This window comes from Nymphaea colorata, chromosome 1, assembly GCF_008831285.2.
Source record: "Nymphaea colorata isolate Beijing-Zhang1983 chromosome 1, ASM883128v2, whole genome shotgun sequence".
NCBI lineage: Eukaryota > Viridiplantae > Streptophyta > Magnoliopsida > Nymphaeales > Nymphaeaceae > Nymphaea > Nymphaea colorata.
This window is the reverse complement of record NC_045138.2, coordinates 37,609,347-37,634,401: the sequence shown is the minus strand read 5'-3', so window position 1 is coordinate 37,634,401 and position 25,055 is coordinate 37,609,347. Positions and strand designations below refer to the sequence as shown.

The following is a 25,055-nucleotide window of genomic DNA, read 5'->3' as shown; positions in this document are numbered from 1 at the left end:
ATCTTCTCTCGCATACGAACTGGCGGAGTCAAAAGTTTTTTGGTACTAGTAATAAATTTTAAATTTTTAAATAACATCAACATGTAAATTACATGAGAAAAATTGTTCCCAAATGTTAATATGAACATAAGTGTCTTTGGAAAACCATACTTGTCATAAAGCATTAAGTATAAACCATAAAAACAAAAATACTTTATGAATAAGCTAATTAGCAACCAAACTTTACTATCGAACATGAATTTCATAAGACCTAAAAATTTTCTCTCTTTTTTTTTCTTCAAAAAATGAAGCAGGAACTCGTTGAGCCCCACAAGAAACACTAAAACATGTCACATAAGCACATTCAATTAACTGAACTTGAATGAACTGGACTCATCTAACTCGAGTTCAGTTCATTTAACGAGGTGGATTGAGATCCGTCGAACCAAGAGCTCGAGCTCAAGAGTGAGTCGAGTTGTTACAGAAATATAAAAAGGAAAAGAAAAAAGAACAATCACATATATAACATCCAAATTCTTGTTGAATAATTTGTTTTTTGTCGGACTAATAACGACATGATCTGCCAGAGAAATAGTGAAGTCACGATGGATCGACCCAAGAGGAAGATAATGGAAATGGCGTTTGTTTGTGGTTGTTTTCTTGGTCTTCCCTTTCATTTGAAAAGGAGTTGGAGAATAAATCCCTCGTTTATCTCATGCAAACCAAGTGCTTCAGGCGGTGGAAGAAACACCAAAAAGGCTACTTCCTTCACTAGTAGTCAAATTCACAAATGGGTGGCATTAAATGGACCAAGAAAGTTCAAAAAAGGCAGCACATGAGCGGCCGTGCTTTTCACACGCCAAACGCTGCTTCTCCATCCATTGGCCAAAAAGAAGGGCTCACGTCTAATATTCCAAACACCAAATAAAGCCCACATGGGCAAGAGAATGTGCATCTCAGATGGTGCTTACAAGAGTACAAGGCCTTGGTCCATGTTGCCACCAACAACAAAGCAGACGCAATAAGAAGTGGTCCTAGACCTGCCTGACAGGTGACAACATGCTGCCAGCCATAGACTTATGAGAGACGTAGTTAGGGAAGGAGAGAGATGTTTGACCTGCTTTTCTTGTGTGCTCTCCTCCAAGGTTGGAGGAAGGAAGGTGCCTTGAAGAGTGCCGGAAAACGAGCTCCGTCAGCAGCTGGTAGGTGGACAGTCATTGGTTAAAATCTAAGTGGTGTCAGTCGTGTAGCCACATGGTGGCTGGTGTGGGCAGTTGCCCACACCAGCCTGACAAAATTAGTTTAATATATATGTTGATGTTTTGATATGTTTGATTGTTATACATGTAAGTGCCCTAAAGAAATTAAAGGTATTGAAATGAGTACTTCCACCAAAATTTTTTTTGGCTCTGCTAGTGAGTGGTGCTAGCCTTTTGCAAAAGCCAATACATGTAAAGAATTTGAGGGCAAAAAAACTGCCTTGAGAATTTTACACACCGGCAAACAATGAAGTCACTTAATTCGGGGTGGTTTTTTCCAAATAAAAAATACAGGAGGAAGGAAGGGATTTCTCTCTCTCTCTCTCTTTATATATATATATATATAGAGAGAGAGAGAGAGTCATGCAACCATTTTCCTCAATGAGGCTCACCTAAACATGTGCTTGAGAGAACAATATATGGCCTTTTGGGAAGAGAAGAGCTATATATGTTATGGTCCATTATACTCCCCTTTTCTCTGATGAGGCAGAATAGCAAAGCAAGTGATCATAAAAGGGAAAGCAAATCTCCTGGCATTGGATATCTCCTTTTCAAAAGCATGATACTGTGGATCACATAAATAGTTGCGCCAACATTTATACTCGAGATAGCTAGATGGTTCCATGTGCTTTGATTGTTTATTTATATTCGATCAAGAAGCAATGGTGCTAAATCTGTCGCAGGCCTATACCAACCTCAGTGCTCACCTCTCAACACTAGAAAATATCGGGAGAACTATTGACGAAGGTATCCTCCCTAAAGAATTGATGATGAAATAGTTGAGGGATCGAGAAAAAGAGAAAAAGATACTTCGTATAATATTATGTAAATATATTTCGTTGGGAGCACGTTATATAAGAGATAGGGCACAATGAGTCAAGTCAACTCGCACTCGCTCATCAAAACTCAGATGAGCTTGAACTCGAATGTATGCTTGAAATGTTAAACTCGAGTTGCAAGAACTCGACTTGGCTCGACTACATAATAAATGCAGAAATATAATGAAGAATATTTAAACTAGTAGCAACTAAACAATTAAACGAGTTAAAAAAAAAAAAGAGACAGGCTTAACAAAAAACAAGTTAAATGAGTCGAGCTCGAGCATGTTCTATAGAGCTCGACTCAAGCTCAGGTTTTTCCTCGGTCATGTGCAGTCCTAATAAGAAGTCAGAAGGAGTGTTTTTTCTTTTGTAAACTCAATGCTCCTGCATGTGACACAGATGGGGGGCTCTACCTAGAATATCTGAGAGATTTTTGTTGTGTATGATAAAGAAAGTAAAGCAGAGGGGCCACCATTCAATGTGGGCATCCTTCATTCTTAGACCTGAAAACTACAAGTGAATCTTTTGGGTCAGAAACACTGAAGTGAATCAAAATGGATTTATTAATGCGCATTTCACCTCATCAGTTAGGTACTTTTCATTATTACCACCCCCATAGCACATACATGCTGCCCTACCTGTATCCTTTAAAATCTGAGAGTGTAATGAGAGTAGCGAGCAAGATTAAGGGAACAAGAGGAAGTGGGCACAGGGGTAAGATCTTGGCACTCTCTAAAGTTGAGGCATATGGAAGACACCGAGTAAAGGCGGTCTTCAAGAGGAGAGCTAGTGGTGCATCAGGATTCAAATTGAAGAGGAATGCATATGATGGCGGTTGAGGAACATATTCTGCAATTCCTTGTGCCATGAATTCGATCAACTTGTCACCTCCAAAGGCTTGGGTGGCAGAGAGAGAGACAGTGTCGCTGTGGATGGCACCTGCACTTGACCCACGTCTGGGTTTTGGGGTAGGGGAGATGGAAGGGGAAGGGGGGTTTTAGCCTCCTTTATAAAGGAGATTCGGTTCAGATATAGGATCTGGAAAAAGGGCCAGACCAGGCTGATTGGAAATTGGGTCTGACCTGATGTGGGGTGCGGCCTGCCACATTTCAGATGCTTTTTTCTCCCTGCATGGTTGAAAGTAATAGCTGAACCCAGATTCTCTGACATGGATTGATAGGCCTTCCCCCCTTTTGTAAAAGAAAATTATACAGTAACTTAATTGGCCTGCAATCTTTGAGATTTCAGTTGATAACAAAGCAAAACCCTAAACCCTTGGTTTCTTAGAACCATGGTCAGCCCATTGGTCTTCGAAAACTCTCAACTCAAGTGAAGGACTATCAAATCCAAACTGAAGGGATCCAGAATGGTCTTCGAAATTTTGAAACAAACAAGTGTGGATCAATGTCCTAGACAAAAAGGCATGCAAGGGAAGAACAAAAGACTGTAACAGGCCCACTTCGGTGCAGTGCAGTGTTCCAGCATGTGCTCTAATAGCTCTGATTCGGATTGGATCTGGTCCACTGCTTCCAAATGGATAATCCAAATTTTCTGCTTGTCTTTTGCATGCTTTGGATCACAAAAAAGATTTCCCCCTCACAGGAAACCCATGCACATAGGACCACCATTGGTCCGGGAACCTGATATGCCATGGAATCGTCAATAGTACACTAACAAGCCAGCCTTTGGTTGGCGAAACTCATGAAGACTACACCTAACTTCTATCTTGTGGCCCGAACATGGGCTCGAACTTGTACAATCTGGACCCCATGTATCGCAAGGGAAATGCATTTAAAATCATTCATTGCACTAAGAACATCTTAGAACTTCAATGTTCAACTATTTCATACACTCCTCTTACTGGATCCAACAGAAGATTTATCTACAATCTTACAGTGACATTCTTATTGCCTTTAAAATAATGGAGTATTCACGAGCCCGTTTTATCAAAGCTACACATGTATGAATCCATCCTTGACTTGCCACAGAAAAAATTATGACATGAAAATGCAACAATTTCTGATTCACATAAACATGATTGTTGACAATAAAAGACTAAATGCAACCAAATTTGAAGCACAAAATAAGCAGCTCAAAACGTTTGAATCAATTCAAAAGCACTTGCGCATATCTCGGTTTGCCTAGTCCAATTCATATGCCTCCTGGACCAGTAGTCTTTTGGATGTGAAAGTGGATACATGATTTTGAGATTAATCCCAAGGCATTACAGGAAAACTCCTTCACGCCTACAAATGTGCGGATGAAGCTACACAGAAATGACTTGATCATCATCAATAGGTCGGAGGGATTTGATCGTTTTTCAACAATGCCGGCTGCTTAATCTATTCTGCATTGTATGACTTGTGTACTCGGCCTCTAGCTAAAGGGAGTTCGACTTGAATGAGGCTCTCTCTCTCTCTCTCTCTCTGCTTATTAGTGCATGACATATGAGCCAGTTACGAAGGACCCAAGTTCGTTAACTTTGTCAAGGAATAAGATAAATAACAGAAAATTTTAAATTTCAACACCTCTTATTTGTTTCTTGCTCATGGCTTGCTCTCAGCAATTCAAAATGCGCCAATTTTTTTGCGAAGCTTACCATAGTTTGTAAGATTAGCTCTTACCCATTATCATGCTCGAGGAAGGTGGAGTAGATTTAGTGCTTGAATGATCTGCACAGGAGAAGCTCTAGGGCAACTTAATTGCGAAGCAAATATTTTTAGACAAATATGATTTTTTTTTTCTGCCAATACATTTTTGGACAATCTGAAATATATGTATAATTCCATTTTTGGATGCAAAACCAGTTCATTTCCTTCTCTAGCATCTATCAATATGCTCGGGTGGAGAGGTATGAGGATGGTTATGAAAGGAAAATCAGAAAAGGGTGAGATTTGAGAGAAATGGTAGGTAAGAGACACTAGTATGTATCAAAATGATAATCGTTCAGCTCGTTCTCCGCAGCGTCGAGTATTCCATGTAAGACATTTCTGGGCAGTCGCATTGATACCATTGCATCTGGTGGTAGGCTTGTCTATACATGAAAGAGTGACACACATACTAGGCAGTGAACATATTTTGCGTGGCTTCTAGATGAATCCGAGATGGGAACTTTTGTACATAACTGTTACTAATTCATATGGAGGTCAGTTGCTAAACATGTATCACACGCCCTGATACCATCATTCGTTATAGATCCAGCCATTCCTACTTTCTTGACAACTCTTCGGAAAAAAAGTAACACCAGTTCATGCTCAGGAGTGTTTGTATGGTGTCCAAACCTTGCTTCATCCGCACACTCAGACACATAAAGACAAATGTATGTAAGCTCTTACACACTCACACATATAAAGACAAATTTGCGTAAGCTCTGATATATGTGTTTCTATACTCAAGACACACAAGGACGGTTCGATCTACGCCAATGATTGTGGCCAAACTACAAAGCATGGTAATAATTTTTTCTTTCATTTTCTCATAGTTAACAAAAAAAATATGAAAAGGAATCTTGTGATAGAACACCTTTCCTACACTCTCATCCTATCTCATGCAGAGAAATTAGACAAGATATGACAACCTATAAAAGTGGAAAGCCAGGCAGCCTTCTGATTTCTGTAGGCCAGTAAGAGAACAGATCTTAGCCATCTAATATATTGGGCCTTAAACACGAGTAAGCCTCCACAGGAGGTTGTATGATTGTGATTCCTAAGCTTACTATACTCGGCCAACCATTAAACAGAACATTAAGTGTAAAAACTACTGGCACATCAAGCGATTATAATACTCATTTATAAATATTACAGTTGCTGAATCCCTCACTCAGCTTAAGTACAATTTGATTTGAATGTCATTCAACACTATATACATGTATAACAAGGTGATCAACCAAGCCATCGGCAAGATGGAAAGACACAAAAGAAATGTGTTCTGTAAACAGCAGAGCCAGAGTTAAAGCATGTGGCACATGCATTTACCCAGATGTAGACAACAGAAGCAAAACATGGAAATTGGTTTAGAAGTTGAGTAAACTTAGACATCGGCCAGAGTTAAAGCATGGTAGGAAGTTGATGGTAAATATTATGTAGTGCAAGGTGATTCAACATTTAGACTTTTTCAATTCTGTGAAAACTGAAGGGAATTTGAAGAATCAAAATCATAAAGTTAACCGCACAAACCAACTAATAAAATTGCACGTATGTGTGAAGATTTATGACAGAAGATGATATCTGTGCAAAGAAGAAGATCATCTACATAGAAACAACGCAAAATGTAATCTAAAAGTCAACATAACTACTAAAGCATCAAAAATTCTGAAGTTGCATGTACTTCTCAATAGATAACCTCTATAATATGCCACAGCAAGATCTCATTAGAATGATGACCATTTAAGCCACAAGCAGGTCAATATCTTCAGATAAGTAGTTTAGCATCTACTTATCTGAACAACTGATATGACACGTGAAATAATTAGACAATGCTATTTGTGAAAAACATAGAATGCAGTAGCTGATTTTTTTCATTGTAACTAATCATGAAACAGAAAGAAGTGTTTCCTCAGCAAAGGAAACTGAGACACACAAAAAAGTATTTTTCTTCATCCATGGACAAACTAGAAACTATGATGTATAACACTTGGGACTATTAGCAAACAAAAGTAGAAAACCTACATCTACTGAAAAGGATACAAGTTTGAAGCAAAACATACATTCCGGAACGTCCGTCCTTGAAGGAACAGCTATTTGCAATAGAACAACTTTGCCATGCCAATGAGGATTTTCCTGAAGAAACTTTTCAAAAGCGAATATCTTCTGAGGAGTTCTTCAATCATGTCAAGTCGATCAACACCCAGAATTACCTGCCCAATGGAAACATGAAATTCCATGTGGAAAACAATAAAATGAAAAATATTTCCCAAATCGTTTTCATGCACTTCAGTTTTAAGAGAACAGAGTTCACCTTTCTTCCAGCAAATTGCTCTTTTAACTCTCTGTTATGCTCAGGGACCTGTGGAAGCTTAAGTCTCTGAAATTCTGAATAAACTTCTCTGGGTCTATTCCAATAGGAAACTCGCATATGCAAAAAAAAAAAGAAAAACAACAAGATACAGATTGTCACATCATACAGAATAACCTTACATAAAAACAGAGCATAACAAAATTCCAAACTTTGAAAAACAGTAACCACTAAATAATCAGGAAACAAGTAATGCATGGATAAACATGTGAACAAAAATAGGCGAATGAAAAGGCAAAAACTGCAGATAAAACATCCAAAAGACTTCAGTGGTCAACATTAACACAGCAACAGAGCAGTAAATGAGCAAAAAACAGTACCACAGTAACACGGGTTAGCTTCCCCTGATCCTCCACACCTTGTGGTGTGCGGTCCAAGTATACGCGTGCAAGCATGAACGAAATGTCTCACAAAATCATGTGTGAAAGCTTTAGACAAAATTTCATAAAGTTAAAATGGCAAAAGAAACGTTAGAAACTTCAAAAGGAGATGACTTTCATCACAAGAATATTGAGGAGATTTGGAAAACAAATGCACTACACTTTCAACAACCTGTAAGGTCGCTGACTAAACCAGATTGACTGACTAATTTTCCTAGCACTATGATAATTCCAAAATTACGTGGTCCTATAATGTAAAAGGTACATGCGATATAATACCCCTTATGACCTTATTACGTCACAAGGAGCGGTACAAATAAAGTATGATGTAGCCAGTTTAGGAGCATAAGAATCAGATTTTAACAGCAAAAAGTTATGTTGATCTGTTTGAACTATCTTATGTAGAACCTGTGAGGGAACATCTCGTTTGGAAGTTCACACCTATTCTTCTTTCCTCACAGGTAACAGCCTGATTCAATCAATCAATCAATTAAATGGATAATCCGCTTTAGTCTGAGAGAAGCCAAAGTCTGTGACATGTCAGTGCAGGATTACTCACAATCTATTCAATGGCTTTGCCTTTCCTTTTTTTCTTTTGGCAAATCTATTGACAGTTATATGACCCACTGGAAGATGGCTTCCCACGTAGAATTCAAATTCTAAGGGCTTAGCTAACAAGCTGAAAAAGTCAAGCTTAGCTTGTATTGGTCCTAAAACTTTTCTTTTCCATAGAGTTCATGATGTTTTCCCTAAAAAAGTATCTATGCATGGATATGATCAGGCAGAACAATTGTTGGCTTATTGGAAAGTACTAGATGAGATTCTGACAACGTCCTTCTCCGTTTTATAATTCCTGAAACAAGTGGAGACCAAAGATACATGTCTGTGTAAAGTGCCACATCTGCCAAGCCCTGTGAGTACAGTTTGTTGATGAGGCTTCAGGATATTATTCACAAACAAAATCCCTTTTTCTGCAGAATTGATGAATTGGAACTAAACCAGGTCTTCGTACAGAGAAAAGGTCCAAGAATTCAGGCTGGTATACATTCTAATGTTTGTCATGCCTCACCACAATGTCATGTAACTCATGTTTGTCTCTCCTTCTGCTGATTAAGGAAATGACAACAGCATTTGTCATTTTGCAGGGGCTCTTGTCTGCTTCTAGATTTTGTGTCCTAAGATCCTATCTATGTAATTCATTTTGTCTTTCTCTAAAGCACAAGGCGCTCATTTCTTGACTATCTAAATAATTTTATGGTAATCGCCAATGCTATTAGGAGAATGGCCTAGATTTGTAAATAAGAAATTTTGTCCGTCCTAGTTCGTAGTCTTCGGCATTTAGACATAAGAAATAAGCAAAAATAAACGATCCTTTCATGCATAAAAGATGGAATGTTCGCTTGAAATGCAACAAGGGTTCTCAGAGAGACTAGGATAGATCTATGCAGTTAAACATCTAATAAGAAGTAGATATGAAACACCATAGTCTAGATTACCAAATTTAGAAAATCTCGTGACTCCCTTTCATTACCGATAAAAGGATGCACCCAGATTATCATAAAACTGGACTCGCCATTTTTTATTGGCACATATTGCTTACACAAGTAAGTCAGCAGCAGGAACAGATCTTAATATTTCTGAACGGGACGGAAGCGTCCTATAGATCTCGGATGAAGGAAAAGGTGTATGAAGAAACCAACCAACTCTGATCTGGATGTTCCTCTCCTTAAGGTATTTAGGCAGAAACATGAGATGATAATAATGGCACCACACCACGTCTCCTTCTTGATAATGTTCATACACCACATCAGCAAACATTTGGTTGGCCTTCTTATATGCGTCGAACTGGGACTGAAAACTGCAGGTGGTAGCAAGACGACCGTCTTGGGAAGACCAAGGTAGTGAAAGAGAGGCCACAAACCCCCTGCATGAGAAAAACAAAGCTGATTTTCAGAAGGTCAAGAAAAACAGGCACGAACCCCCTGCATGAGAATAATCAAGAAAATCGTGGAGGTCAAGAATTCAGAAGGATCGTGTCAGGCAGAAAGATCCCAAGAAAGGTAATCCTCATCTAACCAAAGCTGAAATCGAAAGACGGGAACATCTATAATTGCCTAACAGAAACTACATGAAGAGTAGATGATTTTCTGGACAAGACCTTCTTTGATAACGCTTTGGAGAGAGTCTTCCGACCTATTTCATCAGGCACATGAACACCAGCCCATCCGATGGCCTCGAACTGTTTCACACCTACAACGTAAACATTTAAAACGATTGCTTACTTCTCCAAAGGCGGCAACGGAGAGAAAACCTTCCGCATCAGAAAGAAAATCAGTAGTAGTAGAAAATAAACAGTGTGTAGTGGGGCTGTAGCGTCGAAGTCGCAGTTGTAAAGCTAATGCAATTCCCCATACAAGTAATGGCGTATCATACTGAATAATCTGCCGGTTCAAGTTATTTTTATAAAAAAAAAAAATTGGGTTTTCTACTATAAGATTTATAAGCTGAGAGTTGTTCATTTTTTTATTATTAAAAATATTATTAAAATAAAAAATGACTAACCTAATGCATGTTTGTTACGAGGTCACTCTTTAGATTATATTTATAATGTTACATTACAAATAAAATACTTTCAAATTATTTTTAGTAGGACTTGTTTTTATCTATTCCAAGTGGTTAGGTATTTACTAATTTCTATTTACATTTCTGTACCTATAACATGTTTTTTGCAAAATGATGCACACACCTCGCACTTAAGGTGGGGCAGTAGCCCCTTTCCAATTTAGAAAAAAGGTTTGTCATCTAATTATGTCAAAAAATTTCATATTTGGCCCCATATAAATTTTGAAAAATAAATGGAACCCCTTGGCAAAAAAATTTAAAAACTTGGCCTCCGCCCAAAATTTGAAAAATGAACGAACACAGATAAATCAAACTCGTTGAATATTTCGAGTATAAATTTAAACTCGAGCTCCACTTATAAATCAAACTTAATTTTGATTTACAAGCCAAGCTCAAATCAAGTTTTTTCAAGCGAGTGCAGCCCTTTGGTCGCTAACAAGCAGTCACTGTATTGACATTAGCAATGCTATAATGGGACGGCGGTTTATAGACGTTGTAATGAAAATTTCTGGTCCTTTTAGCACCAAGGCCGTGAGACCCAACACAAACGTGCCGCTCCTCCCTCCCACTTTTGTTGACACGACAGGACAGAAGCTACGACAAAGGAATGAAACAAAAGGAGGCGCCATGGGAATCAAGGAGTTCAGGTTTCTTCTTACCAAGAAGAGCGCTGACCAGACCTCCAGAGTTCATCTTCAACGACCACGAATCATTTCCTGTCTTGGTGGCGGAGACCGGAAGCCGGTTAGCTACGACCAACAGACTGCCGCGTCTACCGCCAGACGAATTTCCGACGGTAGCTGCTACCGCTTTCAGAGTCTTATCCCCCGAATCTGTTCCTCTGTTAAAATTCCCAACTTCTCTTTCTCTCAGTAACCTCTTCTCCCTAGCACCGGCAGGAAGGCCAGGGTTGCGGTTATCCTTGCTCCCCGACATACCCGCAAATCTTTAGCAAGTTCCTGCAATATGTATGTATTAGACTCCTGCTTTCATTCACATGCATATTTCTTCTCTTCTTTCTACTGCTCCAGTTTTATCTTATGTCTGCGAAACATCCTTCCTATCTTATTGTTGATGTATATGATTTTTTCAAATGTCACCACTAGATGTAAATGATACAAGCAATACTCTCTCTCTCTCTCTCTCTCTCTCTATATATATATATATATATATATATATATCCCATCTCATACTTTTAGAAAAGAAAAATTAAAAATCATATGTCATCCTTGTTAAAAATTGTCATCCTTGTTAAAAAATTGAAATTATAGTTCGGCCCTTGAAACAAAAAATTTCTAACTCCACTCTTGAGAAGGAGGAATGCTTCCGTTTTCACTCAAGCAGTAATTAACTTCACCCAAAACTGTTACACTTCTTTTTCCATTCATTAAACTGGGTATTATATCCTAACAAAAACCTCATCCCCGCTAATTAAAACCGGAAAAGAAGGAAGGAAAGAAAAGGTTTCTAAATGGTCGCTGTCTATCCTCTAGAGGAGGAAAGAGATCGAAGAGAAGCAGCACTTTTAATTGTGACTGGGAGTTTAATTGTGACTGGGAGCAGGAGGAGGAGCACTTCATCCTTTGTTTCCTCCTTCCCTCTTCTCTCCTTTTAATTTATGCGCCAGACAGGGAGAGGGAGCCAGAGATGCTCATCAATGGTGCAAGTTGCTACTAACATGGTACAATTAGAAGCTGGTTAGCTACTAATTGGATAGCCTGACATGGTTGGAAACGTACTTGCTTTGAGTCCAATCAAATGGTTTGGAGAAGATGCCATCTGCATAAGAATTGTGAAGAAAAACCTCTTAATTAGTGTAAAAGACGAATAAGGAAGGTCATGGGTTGCTGTCTGCCCCTGCACCTGCTGCTTCATGTTATTAATGGTGCAGATTGCTTGTAATGTGGTATTGGATTCTCACTGAAACCAAATAACCGTTTTGAGTTTTTCAGAGGCATGCATTCAATTTTTAAGAAAGGTATCTGCCTCTCATGCATACGTAAGGAGAAAAACCCCAAGGCAAAATCTCTGAATTAGTGTAACAAATGAATAGGAACAATTCACGGTATCTGTCTGCCCCAGAACTTAGTTCTCGACAAAATCTTTGAGTTTTTTTCCAATTTAATTCACAGCCTACAGCTAAGCTTGTGATTTATCAGAAGCCTTGTGGATGCTCGTTCACATTTCAATGAGCGTCTTTTTTTGGTGATATATATCCAATCTGGGTTTTTTTCTTTTTCAATTTAAAGCAAAAATCTCCAATGTTGCTCGCTGCCTTTCAAAAGACTCCCAAAATTTTGCTTCTTCATCGCGTGTCAGGTTCTATCTGTATCTTTGAGACGCCATTACCTTCTCTATCATGCTAGTTAATATAGATACATAAATATCGATAAATTGGTAGGTAGCAGTATCTTAGATTCTAGAGCACCTAAACCCGCAAGGAATCATCTCTTTCTAAGATAGATTGTTTTGTTGAGAGAAAAGTAAATAAAAAATTAAAATGGTTAATTAATGTTAGATAACTTAAATACCCAATCTCCTTTTTGTCTTTTCTTTTTCTTCAACCATGATCTTAGAAAAATTGATTACTAAGATTATTATATACGAGAAGGCGGCTTCCATAGTTATAGTTGCCTCTTTACTTACAACAAAGTGGGTGAACCAAACATTTCTTTTTTGGGTACTATTTGTAAATAAAATTTAAATTTTTTTTTGTTTAAATATCAATCCGTTTGGGAAATGTTAGAAAATATCATAATAGGATTAATTTACCTCTTTTGAATGTTTTCTTAGAATGAATGCTGCAAACTAGAAGTTGACCATATAATGATTTTAATGTGAACAAAGAAGATTAAAGGTGAAACGTCTCAAGCTTTTACTAAAATCAAGCGAGGGCATACGAAGGTAAATATATTGACAAAGTGCATGCAGATAGTTATTTTGTCTTATATATGTTAAAGTAATTTGACTTATGTACGTACTAAACAATTAAAGAGGTACTTAGAATTCTGGTAAAAGGTAGTCTGAAACAAAGAAATGTACATCAGCACTTGCTTCTTTCATGGGAAAAGATAATGACATTTAAATTTGCTACTAAAGAAGTTTAAAACTTGATGTTTTAAATAAACTTCTATAGTAAAGTTGCTCGCTAAACATATATAGAAAATTCGATTAATTTTCTAATTCTAACAGTTATTAAAAAGTAAAAAAAAAAATGTTATCATGAGAGTATGATCAGCATATACTTTTATATTGATGGTATAAAGTTTCTCTTTTAGTCGTTTCAATGGCTTTTAACAAGATTATCATGATATCTTGAAAGTATACATCGTTGGTTCCCGTTTTTACTGGCTTAACTTAGTTAATATGTTCTTCGAATTGAAGAGGGAGGTACTCTACCAGGGAAATGAATCTTTCTAAGCGATATACATTTCAACAGCATCCCAGATTTGGTAGCCGTTTGGCAAAACAATGTTACAAATGATGCAACTCCTTATAAGATGGAATGCCCATCAAACTTCATTTCCATGCTCGACAAATACTATTTGAAATCTAAAAAGCGACTCCAAACACTAAAAAAATCCAGAAATTCCTTTAGATTTATGCAGTTGAAAGGATTTTTCCGGCAACCAAACACTCTTCCTCGTGAGCTTTTTCTTTCATCGCTTGAGAGGTAATCCTTTGGCATCAAACTCAGCCGGAAACTCGCCGCTGACGATGAAGCTAGCGGTCGGCACAAATGCCAGAAAACCGATCACCATTTTCAGGTGGAGAAACTTTCGGACCATTGGACAGCAGACGATGACCATTAATTGCTTCAAATACATGGCGGTCGGTACAACTTTTTGGGAACGATACACACGTGAAGATCCGCGGCAGACTCCCACAGATCCACGCATTAAATCATCTTGGGCAAGGGGGAGACACAGAGAGAGGATGAAATCATGTGGAGATCCGTTGATCCATGCATCGTTGGCTCAAGATTCCAGGGAGGAGCATTCATTCATCGACGTTACACGGCATCATGCACATATATAACCACGCCAACGACATTCCCTTTCAAGACAAGAAAGGCGAAGCGTTGATCCATTAAATGGATGGAACCCTCGGGATATGAAACGAAATCATGAAGCCATTTAGGATCCAAAGAGTTTAAAAGTGAAGGGAAATTTGTAGAAAATTAACCATGGGAAAACGAGAAATGATCGAAATAAGATTCAATATTGGTGAGGCGAAGAGAAATGCCATAGTGCTGTTCATAGATTCAGTGCTGTTCATAGATTCAAGGCATAAATACAATAGTGAATCTAAAATGCGGCCGCCGAAATAACACAAGAAAAAACCGTTAAAAATGTTAATAAAAGCCAAATAAGGGAAATATTCAAAGATCAATTGCATGGAAAGCGTGTTTTCCAGAACTGATTAATCAGTGTAATTAAAAAATGCGTGGTTTCCTTCGATACTGGAAATCTCATTTTGACAACAAGACAGGGAGAAGCACCAAGGTTCTGGCTTCCGGATTAATGGCTTTTATGAAGTGCCTAGCATTCCATAGCCAAGGGTCGAGTTATGCACTTAATCATATGTAGAACCAGTCACCATGCATTTTTGTAACATCATCAATATAACATCTTTTATAAGTAATAAAAAATAAACGGTTCTTCATCAACATTTTGACAGTAGAACAATCAATATTTTCCATAAAAACAACATGATTTATAGAAATTATTGATTCTTGACCGATGGTTTATAAAACAAGACGTATAAACTTATTTTTCAAACACATTATTGACGACTTGCTCTCAAATTTAAAGTAGGCTCGCATATTAAATGTGAGTAATCAATGGAGTTACCAAACAACTTACAACTCTTATGATCATTGCTTTGACATTTAATTTGGGCATGCAAGATGGGTGGTCCACCTATGAAATTACAACAATTTCATAACCCTTTCTATGAAAAAGCGCGATAACAATTTAGTTTCTTGCTAAGTGCATGTTGAAGTAAGTTCTCAACTATTTTTGGTCGTATATCGAATGCAACAATTTTTTACTTGATCCTGGGATGTCGTCGTTACACAAGGAATCCAGATTTTTTCTAATTTTGGTTTTGGAATAGTTGGTCATGTTTAAAATTTAATGTTTTTTTTTCACTGTTCAACTCGAGGAAGTATCCTATAAAATCAAATGCAACCATTTAATATTTTCAATCATATTCTTCACAAGCTTAATGAATTTTCATTGTAGGTTAGCTTCTTAATGTAAAAATATGTGCTCGGTGATTGCGTGGAAATTAATGAGAAAGAAAGAGCGCATGATATATATATATGTGCCAGTTCTATTTTTTCCTTTGTCTTTGTTCATTGCTTACATTTTCCGCTTTCATTTAATCACCTTTTACGATATTTACTTAGTAGAAGATGAATCGCGATGGTTAACTTAGCCCTCGAGTTAATCTACCAAAAACCCTCAGCATTTGTAGTTGCGTTTCTCTGAAATATTGCTTATTTACTTTCCACCTCAATGAGGGCCTTATTTGTTTATTTTCTTGTAATTGAGCGCCGACTATTATCCTTCGCTCTTGTAAAAGCTTCATGGAAGTTGTGGAAGGCATGCTCAGGACGGAAATGATTTTAAAGAGCAACTCATGCTTTCCAGATCTCGCGAGTACTGTTATCTTCAAACTCTCCCCGATCGATGAGTCTGCAACTGCAAGGACGTAAAAAGGATGGAGAGAGGGAGACTGAGAGAGAGGATCAATACCCAGTCGACCTTAAACTGAACAAGGTGTTCCCTCCTGACTCCCCACGAGGACCAACTAACCTCCATGCAACAGATGGTGCTTGCTAGCATCTTGCTAGATGAAGAGTGATGACTTCCAATATTAATCTTGCCGATGTCTTGGAGAAAATGGTGGAAGCAGCTTGTTCCATCTCTTCGAGCATCCAAACCAGCAAATTGTTCTCGAACGACTGCTTTCGATTTCCAGTGCAGTAGATTACCCATATGAGGGCTGCTTAGCGTAAGTTCAGCTCCCAGTAAATAAACTTTTTTTACTACAATATGGTGAAATATATACCCTTCTCTCTACTTCTAGGCGACAGATACGTACATCAGATAAATTAACTTCTTCCCACTCTAAAGGTACTTATGTCAGCCTTTTTTTTCTTCTTTCTCCTTTTATCATTATAAAGTTGTTCTATATCTAATGAATCGTATTTTATCATAGTTCATTGTTGTTTATCATCACTTTTTTTTATTTTCCAAAAGTTATAGGGCTAATCAGAGACTTGTCAGATTATGCACTTGGACTATCCAAGGTATAGAGCTATTGACCGTCGCTTAATTTGTGGCTGACCCACCTACCCAAGTACACTGAGCTAGCTCTTAACATTAGTACTATCCTTATATATCAAATGAAGTTACTGTGAATTTATAATATGTTCACCCACATCATGAAATTTACTTTGATGGAATTTATTTGCTGAGCATAAACGATAAGATAGGGCCTGATCATCATGATCCTGGAAAACCAAACTATGTAAGCCATCCTAATGGGCAATGTGGAGTTTATTGTTGTCAATCTCCTTGCTTATCAGCTGCCCGTTGGTTCATACGCATCAAATCCGCAACCTGCTCATCTAAGTAATACAAACACGGCTAGACGGCTGCCGTACCTGCGTCCATACACGATATGGGTACGACGACACACTTGAACACGACAATTTTGATTTTTGAGTATTTTTTTAGTAGGGTCTTGTATAATTTCACTTGTTTTTGTAGAATGTTGTATATTTTTTGTGGTGTTTTCCTTATTTCTTGCAGAATTATGCATTTTTTTTTTTTTTGAAATTTTACACACATATATACATATATTATATATGTATTTCATACCCATGTCGATACCCATACCAACATCCATGTGACGTAGCTGCCAACGTGATATTGAGGGCCGACACTGTTCCTTTCTCCAAAAAAACTGCTGATATATGAGGCAATTGAAACGGGCCATATTGGCTGAGACGCCCTATACTAGAAAAGCTACATTAAAATAACTTATTTTTCTTTCTCAATTACTTTTGAGGCTGATACGAGCCGATGCCTACTTATCGATATAACCCCACAAATATGACTCGTCAAAGTTGCATGATTTGCTAGCATTTTATGTTCCCTACAAAGGAAGACTACGGTACATTAATATTATAATAAAAAAATAATTAGCAAGGATTCGGCTCATTAATTTATGCAAGTATGCACTCCCCAAGTGGTAGTGCACGTGCATCACTCACCTAGTTTCTTTGAAAGGGACGATTCACATAATCTCATGGTGTTTAAAATTAAAATATATGACTCTTGAGAACTGCATGCCTGCATGATTTCATGCACCCAGCTTTTCTAGGTTTGAAATTTCTAGGATATTGGTCTTCAAATTTTTATCAAAGCTATACGTGGTCCAAAATTTAGAAAGCAGCATGCAGTCCGTCATTAAACATGCTGAGTGCTATAAACATCGCAAAATAAATTATTTTTGCTAAAAATTTTGCATTAATACGTATACGTGTGTATGTATAATTAATGATAGGTAGGTTGCTCTAAGCACAGCTTTTTAATTTGTTTCTTTGCATGTAATAAACATGTTCATTTATAAGAACTTACAAATATGTTACATACATGAACTTTAGTGAAAACAAGTTGAGATGACATAACTCTAGCTAGCATAGATATATGAGCATTAATATTTGAAAAAGGAGTGACCTTACAGTATTTAGCATTGAAGTCCAGTAATTCTTTAATACCTAAACAACATCCATCATCCTTATCAAATAAATCATGACGAACGCTTATGTATATAAAATATAACACACACATATATATGTAGGCTTAATTTGTACTGATTAGACGTATTAAACTTATTATGCGCTGAGCATTTTTCCTGAAGCTTGGCAGCGAATTGCCCCAATCGCGAGTGAATTAGGTGGTCATTTTTTAGCTATGTAGAAGAACGAAAAGTGCTCCTTATTTTAAATTAGACCCAAAAGTTGTTCCACAATGGACTAAGAATCAAAGCTTCCCTCTTCAGAAGTAGGTTTTTTCATCCAGTATTCGTGTTGATATCAGACGAATAAGATGAGCAAGATCGCTGCTGAACAATATAAGCAACTAATCAAACATGAACATATATAATAATCTTCACATTAACAATATTCTCAAGAGTACTCCCTCTATAAGACGGCGCAAAAATAAATTGTTTCCGTTAATTAGAAAATTCGAACCAGTCAAGTCATCGGGGAAGTTTAGATGATTTCTCCGTGATTCTGCTCAAACATCATGTACAGATCATGCACAAACTCAAAAGATGGCCGTAGCAGTAGAAGTGTAGAACATCTACCTCGTTATCAGGATGCAATAACCTTTAGGATTATTAGTCACCTTACTATAAACAACAACCACATTTTATTTGAAATAACCAACAAATAAAACTAATTTTGTTAAGGGAAATCGCCATCCTCCATGGCTGTAAGACTCTCGTTTGTGAAGAAGTATGAACTTACGTACACGACAAACAATTTATTTGGTAACACCAATCAAACTCTGGTGATGGGGATCACCTTTGTTTGATCTAAAAGGCATACAACCGCATACATACCTGCGGGAAGATTGTTAATACTCTGTGGAAAACAATGGCAAGAAACACACACAAACTATCATAAAATGGCAATTGAGTTCAAGCATCGGGTCGAATTTCCAAGAGGAAAGAAGGATTATTTGATTATGAATGTAAGTAATACTGTATAGTTCATGATCTGAAGCAAATCTCTGTGAGCGTTGAGCTCTTTGCTGTAGCATTCAAATTGCTCCCATTGTCCAGAAAATTCTTAGAAGCAGCATGTATATATAATTGACGAGCAGGGTGGGCCTCCCCATTATTAGACAGTAAAAATTCGGGGTGAATATCGAGTTACCGATATCCCCAAAATGGTTAGGCCATAGTACGACTCTGTCCAATCATATATTATGAGGCTCAGCCCCAACTTGGACTATTTGGACTTTACCGGGGTCAGGCTAGCTGGCCACGGCAGTTGATTTTGCCTGAAGCTCTGGACCGGTGTCCCGTCCACGCTAATGTCCAATCCTTAAGATCAGGATGTTTAATTCATGTTCCTGAGCACAAAATAATTAACCTGATTGGGTCTGTGTTTGCATGTGGTGTTCCACAAACATAAACATGCTCTCAGTTTGTCAACAAAGAATGGTGTTAAGCTTTGCCGGCTATGGGATCAATACTGTGCATGTTGTACTACAATGCTTGTCATGATCTTTAGCAACAAAAAAATATAACTAATAGCTCTTCAGCTCCTGGGCATAAATGTTCATCTTTCAACCGGGAATAATCAATTATCATTTGCCAGTTAACCCTATTAGTTACTGTAGATACCTTGCATCTCCGATCTTGGCGTCATGAAGTTCATCTAGATTCTTTATCATCATGCATGAGAAGCGCCATTTTTGACGGAAATATAGTATCCGTTCATTAAATTGAGGATTGCGTTTGCATTAACTCATTGTTTCGATATGACAAAAATTATCATCTGATGCGTTTATTTTGTACGAACTTTATATGGTCTATTTATGAATTCCTTTTTTTTTCCCTTGTCAGATTAAGTTCAAGCTCTATGACATCATGAAAGAGGCCAAATTCTACCATGTATATTTTGCCTCTGGATCGGCGCAGCTGGCCGTGCTTAACATCACTAGCAGCGATAATTCGTTCGATCCTTTCGAGCTTAAATTTTTCCTATCTACTTCTCTTCATTCTTTTGACTAATTATTGCCAAATTTTTCATGGAATGGAAGTTCACAGAATGCAACGAAAGTTGGAACTTTTTCCCCTCTTTGCTGAAAACCTTGGTGTTCACAAGAAGCGTCAAACCTTTCCAAACTTTACAAGCTTCTTTTCAAAGCATGGGATGAAGATAATTATGTCTAGACGGATGGATCTTACATGAATAGTATAATGAAGCACCACATGAGTGGATATATAGGAACCCAAATCTGTCCAGCCACTCCTAGATCTTTTACATGTTAGGTCTCCCCAGTCGGTCATCTGGCTTATGTTCTTTATACGTACAGAGTAGACCAAATGACTATGAAATTTCGTTGATACTTTTCACATCCACAGCATATGCTCCAACATATTCAATGATCACCAACCATAATCACATATGAGAATTATGCATGCCGTTTTGTAATCCTTGATGCAGAACAAAGAGAGTATATGTATACATAAAGAGATGCATATTTATCATGTCATGTTTAGTCATCCAGATACGCGGTATAGTAGAAAGCTCAAGACTTGACTTTTGTAACAATAGTTTCTTTCGGAAAACTTCCCTTAAAAGTGAAAGCAATATTATTCATTACCAGCTTGGAAATTCATCAGTTCCATCCGAACTAGATATCTTATTATTTTCACTACCATCCAGTACCGAAGGTTGCGCCTATACGTGTGCGATCTTGATAATATAACTTCTGAAATGTGATAATGAAGCATATTTCCATAAATACTGCATAATAATACATATTGCAACATGTCCAAGAAGAAACGAAGGAGGATCTTGAGGCACAAAACTTGAGCACATAAAACGATTCCTGCAAGTTAAGAGGTGTTTAAAACTTGATTTTTTACTGTAACGTGATATTGCGGCGATACGTTTGTCTTGGTTTTTTGCTTAGAGAGAGAGAGCTGAACTGACTGACTTTTGATTTGAGTTTTGCCGTTTCGTTTCCACCTGCTTCGAGATCATGTGACTAGAGAGGGAATATTTAGGCGATTGCATCTAATCTCTTCTTTAAACTTGTAGGGCTCCTACATGTACCATCCTACTAAGTCTATAGTTGTTCACGAATCTTTAACTTTTAATCCCACTCAGGAAAAGCAAGGAAGGCTTAAATGGTTTACTTTCATTTGACAGTTTAAGTGCATTCAACTAATGATCCCTATGCAATTTAAGGCTTAAACCCCACGTAATAGACATTATGTTGGCAGTAATCTTTTCACGTTGACCAACATAACTACGTAGTGTAATGAGTTAAGTTTCTGATACTGTACTGAAGTGAACTCCACAGATATTCCTGTTTCTGCTTAATTTCAACGGGAGGCATATATTCATCTGCTAGCAACCAAGGATCATCCAATCAGTTTAGCATTTTTTAGCTATTAAATGTTGCATCTTTTCTAACGGAAGATATGATAAATGTGGCGCAATTATATTGACATTAAAGTGCCTTGTTAAAAAAGATTAAAAACTGCTTAGGCATATAGTTTCCACCGCAAACCCTTTAACACGTCTATCCGTTCATTTGTGATTGAAAGAATTGCGTTTAAGTTTATACGGTTCTCTCAATAAATGAAGAAACTCCAACGCATACTGATTCCAACGGATCAGAGTTTCTCCCCTCTAGAATTCAGTGTTCAGCATCACGCAAAGAAGAACTTCTCTGTGACACTGAAGCATCTTTCAGCTTAATTGCAAAATTAAGCGGTGGCGGACCCAAATGTTAGTTTTCTTTTAGAAGTCTAAGAGAGTTCATCAGAGTGCTAATTACCTTTTCTGCGTCGAAGAGGAAGAGGAAGACGAAGCAAGCTACTCCCTCTGCCGATTTATCGTTTCTTGAGGATCTAACAACGATGGCCACCTTTGTTCTATAACTGATGATGAAATTTTTATGGCCCGTAACTCACATTCTCATGACGAATTTCTTTCGTGGTATAGGCGAAAAACTGTCAGATTCATGTTGAATCCTGCTAGGGGTATGAAAAAAAATGCATGAATCATGATCCAGATACATACTTTCAGCAGCTGCACTTCATCTTTTGTTTAAGTTTGGCAGCAAAAAGTTATCTTAAATTAGCTCCTCTTCGTTAGAGAAAATCTCCAGTGCAAAGAAGATTCCCTTTGCAGTTCATTCGTCCTCACTTTCCTATAGGTTTATATAAACACTTTGGCTTCTACTTGTTGCCTCTACTTGTTTAAATTTGGCAGCCAAGAAAAAGATCTTAGCGACTGTTGGTTAGGCAAGAGTTTGAGTACAGAGAGGCAGCTTTCTCCCCTTCCCTTGGCAATCTTGCGCAACTGCCCACGTTTTCTTCTGAGTTTTTTTCAGTCTTTTTCCTTCATCCCCAAGCTTTTGTCTTTTTTCCTGTTAGGTGAAGCGTCACCGGGTTTTCACTTTCTTTAAAGACAAGGACACCATCTCCATCAAAATCTTTCTTGGCCCCACCCTGTAGTCTCAAACTGAGAAACATGGCGACCCCACAGTGCTACTACTCTATAGTCTATACCTGTAAATTCTCTCAACATCTCCATGATCTATGTAAAAACAAACATTTTTTAATTATATTCTTTTTCTTCAACACAAGTGGATCGGTCGTCTGTCTTGAGAAGCAGGATGATTATGATTCTTGCGAGATCACAAAGTTGACCACCCCATGATGGCAATTAGCTAGCTAGGGTGCTCTGGTTCTAGCTAACTTTTGTCACCGTTCACTGTACTGAATCGGAACTGGACCTGACTTCTCATGTGTTTAAATGATCTATCTGTAAGCAGGAAAATTTGAAACCAATATTTCTTTACCTAGTTTGGCTTCATTGTCGGAGAGCCGGTTTATCACCATCGATCGACATCAAGAACTCAAGATCGAGGGAATTTCAAAGTACGTGAAGTGAAGCTGTGAGAGAGCCATCTAGGTGAAGCCAAGAGTACTGTCGAGGTTGTACCGGTCATCTTATGTAAGAACTTACTGACAATTTGCCAAGAAATTACTTGAAAGATCTCGAAAAAGCACATAAAAAAGCAAATTTACTAGTAATCATGCGCCACTTTCACGTCACCAACATTATGTCCAACTTTTTCGGAAGTGGTGGTTTTCATTCTCCCCTCACGCTTGCTTTTTTAGGGGATTAAATCTTTTAGAATGACAGAAAGCAAAAATCTGCCTTGGGTCTTCTTTTGTTTTTTTTCTTTTCTTCCAAATATTCTAAAAGTTATCTAGGGGATAAAGATCTTTTCTGGGTTAGTCCTTTTGTGTTTAATGTGTCGCCCTTTGGCATAAGCCGGTAAAAGATCTACCAAACCTCTATTTACCAGTGTTAAAAGTAAGGTCTTCCAGTTTTTACCTCTAAAAGGAAAAGGCCAACATTGTTTTGTCGTCAAGATACATGCTCTTCGATATAGGTACAAGAAGTGACAAGACGGGAAGAACCCCGTTTCGATTCTTCCATATTTTTCTCCGTAGAAAAGAAATTCCATTGTTTCATTCTTGACTTACAACAGACTTCCATTAAATTCTAATGTTCCAAGATTTTTCCGAGTATTCTGCACCCTATTGACCCTTTCCACACTACACTAGCGCGTGACAGGGAACAGAAAGCACTGATAGAAGTAAAAGAAACCATAAAAGCCAGGATTCTCTTCAATGGCCCAAGTACATTGCCGCTACCATCACGTCAATGTTCTGTAAACTATGCATAAAACCGGTCAATAAGGTTATTGACACAACATGGAGGCCAAGGTAAAATATGTCAGGCTGTACAATAAGTCTTTTTCAAAACGTATCATCCATTTGAAGAACACTTGTACCTCTGCTCTCTTTTTTCTTTACAACTTGAATTCAAAATCCCACTCAAGTACGTACACCCTTCTTTGCTTCTGTTCCTGTTCACCATAAACATCGGAAAGAAAGGGAGGGAAAAACAAATAAACCCTCTGGCTTTTACTCATCGGGGGTGAAAAAAGATCTGTTAGTTTAGGGAGCATGGCACACAGCAACAGTCAGTCATGAAATTAGAAACAGGATCTGATCGGGAACATCAGATGAACATGATGACGGTGATCATGATCGTTATGTTCGTAACCTGGCTCCCATGCTCCGAGGCGGGAAACTGTGACGGTGAACAGAGTCGGTGGTTGGTCTGGATCACCTGTCTAGGGAATGGAAAATGGCGAGAAAGTAGAGAGAGAGATAAAACGATGGTGGGGAGCCATGTTTGAGTTGGGGAAGGCAGAATAAACAACATTAAAAAACTTAAGTGCGGGGGCATTGAAAACAATAAAGAAATATGCCGTTTGCCTTTTGATTTCTGGGGGGGCTCGATTCATGTCGTTGTCGACGAGACAGGCGTCAGGAAATTGCGGGGCCCGGCCCACGCTACCGGAGAGCACGTCCACATCGCCTTTACATGGTGCCATTCATGATGCGCCATGCATGTGCCTCTTTGGACGACCATGCTCATCAATCATCATCATCGCCATCTCTCTCCTCCTGGTTTCCAACAGTGTCTTCCTTGGTTTCTTGCTAATGACAGATGGTAAGCAAGAAAGGGCCAAACAAGCGCTTACAGTAGGGAAAGTGGGTCGTGTACAGACTGCGCAAAAGGGAAATGATGGCGGTGATTTTCAACTGTACAAGTGCCATCTTAAATATTTTTCCCCTTTTTCCTTTCCTCCTCCTCCTGTTATTAAAACGCGATCGATGGATCTTGGGCGGTGCTTCGTAATCTCATAAGAAGTCAATAAAACAGGATCTGTCGCCGAGCAGAGTTTTTATTAGTTAAGAAGATGGGCGGAGACACATGTTCACGATTCTGCGTGGAATAAGAACAAGATGGAATGTGATTAGAAAAATCTGCGGGGAGACCGCTACGGATGGTTAAAGAACGCGGATTAAAATATTCTTCACTAGATTGGGAGGTAGCGTCTTAAGAAAATGTTTACTTTGACTGAGTAGACTTTTTTAAAGGAGCACAATCTCCACCTCTGGCTTTGATTTTGTTCTGTTGGGGGTTGGCTAAGTCAGGGAGGAGAAGGAATCAAAATGAAGGGTCGATCCGTCATTGTGCGGCTCGATCTTGGACTTGGAGGTTTTCGTTTTTCGAAACGCCAGATTACAGGACGCCATTGATGAACAGTGAAAGCAAGGAA

At 38.1% G+C, this 25,055-nt stretch overlaps 1 pseudogene; it reads right to left on the bottom strand.

Annotated features, from left to right (window-relative positions):
- Nucleotides 1–6,675: 6,675 nt before the first annotated feature.
- Nucleotides 6,676–11,010, bottom strand: LOC116246652 (alpha,alpha-trehalose-phosphate synthase [UDP-forming] 1-like; annotated as a pseudogene).
- Between the last annotated feature and the right edge of the window lie 14,045 nt (nucleotides 11,011–25,055).